This window comes from Mus pahari, chromosome 17 (genome assembly GCF_900095145.1).
Source record: "Mus pahari chromosome 17, PAHARI_EIJ_v1.1, whole genome shotgun sequence".
NCBI lineage: Eukaryota > Metazoa > Chordata > Mammalia > Rodentia > Muridae > Mus > Mus pahari.
The window spans coordinates 60,880,947-60,889,636 of NC_034606.1; the positions used below are offsets into that span (position 1 = coordinate 60,880,947).

An 8,690-nucleotide genomic window follows, 5' to 3' on the forward strand; every position below is an offset into this window, starting at 1 on the left:
TGGTAAGGAAACTTAATTCTTGTTAGGGAGCTAAAAAAAAAAAAAAAAAAAAAAAAAAAAAAAAAAAAAAAAAAAAAAAAAAAAAGAAAGAAAGAAAGAAAGAAAATTCAAGGGAGTCTTATTGTTCAGAAAGGGCCACCATCCTACTGTAAGAACACCATACCCCAAGTCTAATGCTGTCTACAGATCTCCTACCTTAACAGTTTGAATGTCCTCATTAGTTGTTGGTGTGTGTGTGTGTGTGTGTGTGTGTGTATTCACTCACCTATGCATGCATACATAAAGGATGTCTTCCTTTCTCCCTCTGTCTTACTCCTCAGAAGCTGTCTCTCACTAAACCTGCAACTTGCTAGTTCAGCAAGAGTGAGCAGGACCTCAGATCCACTTGTCTCTGTCCTGTAATGTTGGGGTTACAGCACATGCAGCCACACCAGGGAGTGCTGGAGATTCAAACTCGGGACTGCATGCTTGTGCAGCAGGTGTTCCGAGTGAGCCACATTCCTAGCTTTTCTGAGTGTCCCCTGCTCTCACAGTGGGTCTCTGAGGCAGTGGGTCTCTTTGGCTCTGCCACAGTGTGCACTGTTCTAAAACTCACCATTCACGGCCCAAGAAGCGATAAGTAAATGATACTATCATACCAGCTAGAATCAAAGCCAACAGTGCATAAGCTGAGACTTCAAGATGCATCTTCAGGAGCGAGCCACATACTAAGAAACTCACAGAAAAAAAATGAGAAAGGTACAAAGACGTCTGGACCATCATCAGGTATGCAGGATGCAGCTCTCATATAAGGAAACAAACACTTTTTCTTCTTCTTTTTCCCCCTTCTCTTCTCCCTCTTGCTCCTGTCCTGCTCGCTCCGCCCCCACTCGGTCCCCAGATGACTCGGACAGCGATTCTGACTCTGAGAAGGTGGAGTCTTCAGAGGAACCCCACCCCACGCTGCTGAGTATCCTGATGTTACAGAAGACCGGAAGAGCAAAAAAGATGCGAAGAACAGTAAAATGATGTTTGTTAAGTCCAGCGGCCCAGAACTATCAAACACTTAATGCCTGAATGAAAGAAAACCTTCTCTATAATACACAGTGGAAGACTGCTCATAGAACACGGACCTTTGTATCATAAATTCTTAAAAGGCCTTTTAGAATAATTACGAAGACTTCAAATGCCGTGGGTTACGCTTTCTGTGCATGACTATGACCATCCTTGTAGAGTCTGCTGTATAAAATGAGAAACACATACTGTACTCGGCTTCCTTGTGCATTAACATCTCTGGCTCCCTCACCACCTATTCGCCTATGCAGATGCATTATGGGGGACACATACTCTGTGATAGATCTTTCATCTTCATCTCTTAGTTCCTATTCTTTTCTTACATAATTTTCTTGATGCTGTGATGTGTTCGTGAGAAATGGTCCCTTGATCACACTTTGTTAAAGTAGACCAGTCCGTCGTGGATATTGCTGCCACCAGCCCCACTGAGGACCACTGCTGACAAGAGTCCATGTTTATTTAGTCTCAGTGCCTGGGCCAGAGTGGCATGAGGTCCAGCACAAGGCAACGGTGGGCAGAGGCGAAGCTGTCACATTCAGAAAACTGCAAATACAAATATTTTTATATAATAGGATTTTGTTGTATGGTAACATTTTGATAAAATCTGGCTAGTTTTTACAGAACAAAGTATTTCTCTGTTCATTTAGTCCTGTGTATTTAGAAACATGTACAAATGGAAAATTTTTAAGGTGCTATGTGACCAAAGTTCATTTTTTTTCCTCCTGAAGAATAAATAAAGAGAAAGCAGCTTCTCATTAAAACAAACAAAACAAACCACCCAAACAAACAAACAAAAAACCATAAACTATCTGGCCCATCCCTCTATACCAAAGCATATATAACCCCTGGTGCTAGGAAAGGCAGCTGGGAAGGACCTACTCCCTCAGGAAGGGGCTTTCTGCCTTGTACCTTTCACTGAATAAGATCCTCACTAACGAATTCATTCTGTCCTTGTATGTAGTCCTGGGGAGACAAGAACTGAGAAATCTGCAGTAGTTATTCAACAAGACAGAGGAAAGAAGATTGCCAATGCTCAAGGCCAGCCTGGTCTACAGGGTGAGCTGAAGGCTAGCCAGACAACACAGTGAGACTTTACCTCAGAGCAAAGCAAAGCAAAACAAAAGCCTCCCTGAGCAGTGGGACTTGAAACACAATGAGCAAACCTTGAGGGACAGAGCGCAGAATTCTAAGAGAAAAGCTTATGGTAACTGAGGCCTACCTGAAAGGAAGCAGAGAGATTTCAAATAAGCAATGTAGCAACAACATACCTTGGCAACTTAGATGAACAAGAACAACCCAAATTATAGAATATAAGAAGTTCCAGGGGAGGGGGAGGGTATAGGGGACATTCGGGATAACATTTGAAATGTAAATGAAGAAAATATCTAATAAAATAATTTAAAAAAAAAGAAGAAATTCCAAAAATACATAAATGAATGAAATACAGACTGAATAGTCAGCACAAGAGATCAACTGTTGTTGGTTCTTCTAAAAGGTAAGAAACATCAACAAATGTTTAACTAGATAAAGGACAAAAATTAAAAATAAATTAAATAGTAACTGAAATGAAATCTGAGACAAGAATGGAGACATTGAAATAAATATCTCAGAAACACAAAGGGTCACTGGAAGGCTGTTTTTTTTTTTTTTTTTTTAAACTATTTTAACAAATTGGAAAACTTAGATGAATTCTACATCCATGTGATCTCCCAAAACTGAATCATGAGGGGAAAAATCTGAACAGATGAATAACAACCAATGAGATCAAGTCAGTAATAAAAAGTTTTCAACAAAGAGAAGCCCAGCAGTAGAGAGATTCATTGTTGAATTTTACCAAATGTTTGAAGAATAATCAAAACATATTCGCTAAAACTGAAAGAGAGGGAACCTTCCAAAACTTTTTTCATGAGACCAACATTGTCCTACTAACAAACTTACAAGGACACACACACACACACACACACACACACACACACACACACACATAGAGAGAGACAGAGACAGAGACAGAGACAGACAGAGACAGAGACAAAGAATTACAGACCAGGATTCCTGATGAACTGAAATGTAAAATTTCTCATTAAAATACTAGCAAATCAAATTCAATAGTGTATTCAAAGATCATTTATCATGATGAATTTAGTTTATCATAGAGATGCAAAGATGGTTCAATATATACAAATCAATGAATATATATATTCATTGAATATATATATATATATATATATATATATATATATATATATATATCACATCAACAGAATGAAAGATATAAGTTAAATAATTGAAGTAGAAACTTAAGGGTTCTTTGGAGAGTCAGTTGTGTTAGATGGAGTTTTGCTGGGGCGAACACATGAAGGAATGTTTTCCTGAAGTGGACACAGGTAAAAGGCTAAGGCAGACTCGTGAAGGAACATTTAGCTGACGTGGACACAGGAGAGAAGATGTTCTGCTAAAACAAACACATGAAAGGACACGTAGTGAAGGATTTTTTTTTTTGTTAATAACACACATGTATTAGTCCGCCCTACATTGCATAGCTGAGCAACATTTGTCTGGGTTCCATAGAGAGAAATGTCCCCAAAACTTCTGGTGGTGTGTTATAGTTTCTTGTTGCTTCCGTGGACTCTGGCTGTTTGGCAGAGTGATGTCAGCTGAGACAGACACAAGTGCTGAGGCAAGACACAGGTTGAGGCAAGACCCATGGAGGACATATGATGTTTGGGGGGTATGAATGGGACTCGATGGACCGTAACAGAGGCTGAGTTTGGCTTGCTTATAGAGCTAGCTGTACAATACTTGTGGGTCTCGAGTTTTCACTGATCTTTGATTTGCTGAGAGAGGCACAGCCAAGAACTTTTCTTGGCATTCCTTTTGGTCCCTCCTGCTGACTCAAGCTGAGGCTGAGGCCTGGCTCTCTCTGTTAGGTCCTGCCTCCACTGCTGATTTGTGGTTGCTATCCTGACTCTACCAAACTAGACGGCTGGTGTGTCTGTAAAGTGTTTGCAAGTGGATGGAGCTGCCGCTGCTGACCTGTGAACTGAACTGCCGACTTCCAGACAACACAGATGAGAGTTGTTCTAAGGAACCTTTCTAAACAAATCCACTCTACCTTATCTTTTTTTCCCTCACTATCTCTGGTGGATGGTGGGCTAAAGGGGAGGTTAAAATGTTTTAAAAAACATCATTCAAAGTAGGTGTTAAAAAATTAAAGTGACAAATGATCATCTCAACAGATTCAGAAAGGTGCTTAGCACACTTGTCAGCATCTCTCTGACAATAGCCTGGGAAAACTGGGTATGAGAAGGTGGTGTTTCAGCATCCTGAAGCATCAGTGTGAGAACTCACACCAGTGCCAAAGTGAGGGAGGATACCTGAAGCATGTAGTGTAACACACTGGACATAGGGGTATGCTGTGCAGTCAGCCAAGTGCTTTTACTCAATCAACTACTACAGAAATTCCTAGTTAAAGTAACTAGACAGAAGGGAAGGAGTCAAATCATGTTCCTAAACAATTTTAAATGACATCAATTTTATTACAAAGTAAAAAAAAAATGGTAAATATTAAAAATATTTCCAGAACATAAAGACAAATAAGGACATGAAGAAAAAAAAAGTTACATTTAAGCATACTTAAACACACACTATGAACAGAATAAAAAAAATCAAACACACAAAATATTATACCTCATTACACAGACAAGACTTAATAAATTGCTAGACATTGTGTGTATACAGTTCAAAGATCTGACTTAATCCAGGGCTTTGCTTTCGCAAAGCAAGCACTCCACCACTGGGCAACATTGTCAACCCTCACACTCATTGTTTTGACAATGGTAAAATAACTATATTATAAAATATATATAGCAAAATGAATATAGTGATTCTAATTATAAAAATGAAAATATTTTAAAATATATGGATCTTTCAAGACAAAAAAAAAAAATAAAAACAGAAACTGAACACAAAGGCCTTAAATGTTTTAAGCTCTCTCAGACAAATGGTTATTTTCCACATCCTATCATCAAGTACATGTCGGTTTGGCAGTGCAATGTTTGGAGCTTTGTGAGGGGAAAGGAAGGCATTGCTGACATCACTGGACCTCAGGATGCAGAGCTGGACACAGGACGCAGAGCTGGACCCAGGATGCAGAGCTGGACATGGGACGCAGAGATGGACACAGGACGTAGAGCTGGGCACAGGATGCAGAGCTGGACACAGGACACAGGACACAGAGCGGGACACAGGACGCAGAGCTGGACACAGGACGCAGAGCTGGACACAGGACACAGAGGATCTGAGTTGGATCTACTTGTAAACTTTCTCCCTAAGAGTTAACATTCACTGTTCTAGAAGGTACCATGCAAGCGTTCCGAGGGAGGAAGGCAACCAATAGTCCTCCCCAGCTGTGGTGACTACAAACCTCATCAACGGCCAGCAAAGCATGCCATCACTGAGCATACAAGAATGACACTCATATTTTGGCAGTAACCAACAGCTCCTTAATTGGACTTAAGGCCCGTTCAACAAGAAGGAACCTATGCCCGGTGATGGAGACCTAGCTAACTCCCCAGGATTAAGTGAGTTGGAGGAGAACCTAAAACTGTCACTTTACTAAACCAGCATAATTACTAGTTACATTATAAATATTTGTGCTTACACCCACAGATAAGTGTAGCGCTCATACCTCATTAAAGAAACCTCTTTGCAACAGAGACTATTACGGAAAAACACAACCAGTCAAAATACAGAGAGCAAGTGTTCATGTGGTGGCCAGTTCCAAGTAATCCTCCTACAACACAATTCCTGTACCTAAGGCTCAGAGAACGTAGAGGAAGAGGGAGTGGAAACATTATATGGACCAGAAGATTGGGGAGTTGGCTGTGAGATTTTTGTCTCCTAGAAGTGCTAGGGAAGCGACATCCAAAACGTCTTGACAACATGATTGTGCATGCATGAACTGAACAAAGATGACAACAGACATGTTAGTGTGGACAGGGAAAAGCTCATGGGGCTCTGACCCTAGACACAGAACTCCAGGCAATAAAGGAATGCCATGAGTGGGGGAAACAGACTTCCCTGGGGAAGAACTTAAAGAGCTCAACTGGTTATCCAGTGCCAAGTGGCGAGCTCCCAAAGGACACATACAAGCAGCACTATATAGGCTGAGCGTATTGGATTTATATGTTTGTGNGTGTGTGTGTGTGTGTGTGTGTGTGTGTGAGAGAGAGAGAGAGAGAGAGAGAGAGAGAGAGAGAGAGAGAGAGAATAATTAAAAGGAAAAGAGATCATGAATTTGAGGGAGAGCAAGATAGAGATGGGATATATAGGAGGGGTTGAAAGAAAGAAGGAAGAGAGAAATGATGTAATTGTATTTCAACTTCAAAAAAATAAGAAAATTGAAAGGAACAAGCATAAACTATGCTACGCTTGATAATCTTCCCATGTCACAGTTATCCTGAGCTTCATGTTGTGTATTCTAGACACACTCAAATCCCTGACAATGGACAGCATGGATGTGGGACTCATTTCAATTTTTTTTTTTTAATGGCTCTTTTCGGAAGGTTTGGAGATTAGATTCAATCCCCACTCCTTCCCTGCTGAGAGTTGAATCCACTAAGATGTTTACACTTATTTACTCTCAGCATTTATTGTTTGTGGGGGATGCGCTGTATTTCACAAGGTCTAGGTGTATATATTTGCCTTTTTCTCTCGGGAGTTAATACATCCAACATGGCAGTATAGCAGTGCTAAGAGCAAAGGCCGCAGCCCCAAGAACCTCCACTTTGCTTTTTGAAGTAAATAAAAGGAGCCCATTTCCCATGGGACACAGAGAGTGGTGGAGAAAGGATTCCTGGGTAATTGCTAGGTTTCTAATCTGAGCACCAAGATGAACCTGTTGGGTAACCTTTGGTACACTGTGTGAAGGTTGTCTCTGTATATCCAACCACTGCATGCCAAACTGGCAGAGAGCTAAGTACTAGCCAGATCTTTGTACTGTCCTATCTATGGCCCATCACTGGCCTCGTTTTGTGTAAACATTCATGCTTCCTTACCTGCCTATTGAATGTAATAAAGATCTGATAGCCAATGGCTGAGCAAGAAGTGGAAGGTGGGACTTCCAGGCAGAGACGGGGACTCTGGGAGAAGAACTGAGGCACAGGAGATTCACCAGTTGACTAGGGGTGAACTGCTGGACCAGAGCAGAGCAGAAAGGTGAATGTAGGCATATGACAGGACATAGGCTAGGATTAGTAGGGTTAAGATAAGCTAGCTGAGATATTTCCCGAGCTAAGGCCTAAGCTTTAAAATGATAATAAGCCTCTGTGTCATTATGTCGCCGGTGGGTCCATAGAAGTCCTGCCATATGAACTATTTGGTGCCAATAACAAAAACAAAAACAAAATTAAAGGGAAAGGAGGAGAATGTTTCCAATGTCCTAACCTGGAAGGATACAGTTACTGAAAAGATGCGTCTTCAGCGCCCATCGGGAGTCAGAGTGAGGATGAGACTTGGTACCAACGGCCTGTGGGCTCTACTGGTGGCCAGGAGTGACAGAAGGGTGAAGAGAAGTGAGGTGGGTGTGGTACCCTGTGGACTACATCCTGCTCACTCCAATATCAAAGTATGATTTGTGATGAAGAGTTTTTCCCTCTGACTTGATCACTGACACACTGTAGTTAGAGAATTCCACGATTTAATTTTAGTTAAGTGCACACAGTGCTGGCACGGTTGTCTCAAGGCTAATACTGCACTCTTTTTAAAGATTTTAATTATTTATATAATTAAAACTTAAGCTATAGACTGTGCAAAATATAACTGTTTTATATCTTTGGTTATCATTTTTAGAAATCACTTCGACAAAGACAAATCTTAGAGCAACTTCCTTCCTGCCTCCCTCATTTGTGCCTGCCTCCTTCCTACCTGCTTCCTCCCTGCCTGCCTCCTTGCCTTCCTCCTTCCCTCCCTCCCTCTTCCCTGCCTCCCTTCTCCCTGCCTGCCTCCTTGCCTTCCTCCCTGCCTCCCTCCTCCCTGCCTCCCTCCTCCCTGCCTCCCTCCTCCTTGCCTCCCTCCTCCCTGCCTGTCTCCTTCCTCCCTGCCTCCCTCCTCCCTGCCTCCCTCCTCCTTGTCTCCATCCTCCCTGACTCTTTCCTCCCTCCCTGCTTCCCTCCTCCCTGCCTCCCCCCTCTTTGCCTCCATCTTCCCTGACTCCCTCCTCCCTCCCTGTCTCCCTCCTCCCTGCCTCCATTTTCCCTGATTCCCTCCTCCCTGCCTGCCTCCTTGCCTTCCTCCCTGACTCTCTCCTCCCTGACTCTCTCCTCCCTGCCTCCCTCCTCCCTGCCTCCCTCCTCCCTAACTCCCTCCTCCTTGCCTCCCTCCTCCCTGCCTGCCTCCTTGCCTTCCTCCCTGACTCCCTCCTCCCTGACTCTCTTCTCCCTGCCTCCCTCCTCTTTGCCTCCTCCCTGCCTGCCTGCCTCCCCCCCTGTCTGCTTGCACTGTTGCTGTTTATTTTTTAACCACTCAAACATTATTAGAACTGTGGCCTGCCTTTGAGAGAGAAAAAGTCACCTGGCAAATTACTACTTCAAAGTTCTTAAAGAGCTATTGGAACAAAAAACCCATAAAAAAAAAAAAAA

The 8,690-nt window shown here is 42.4% G+C and overlaps 1 pseudogene; it reads right to left on the bottom strand.

Moving 5' to 3' along the window:
• Positions 1–5,146: 5,146 nt before the first annotated feature.
• The window catches only part of LOC110334551, a 23,062-nt pseudogene continuing 19,518 nt past the window's right edge, over positions 5,147–8,690 (bottom strand).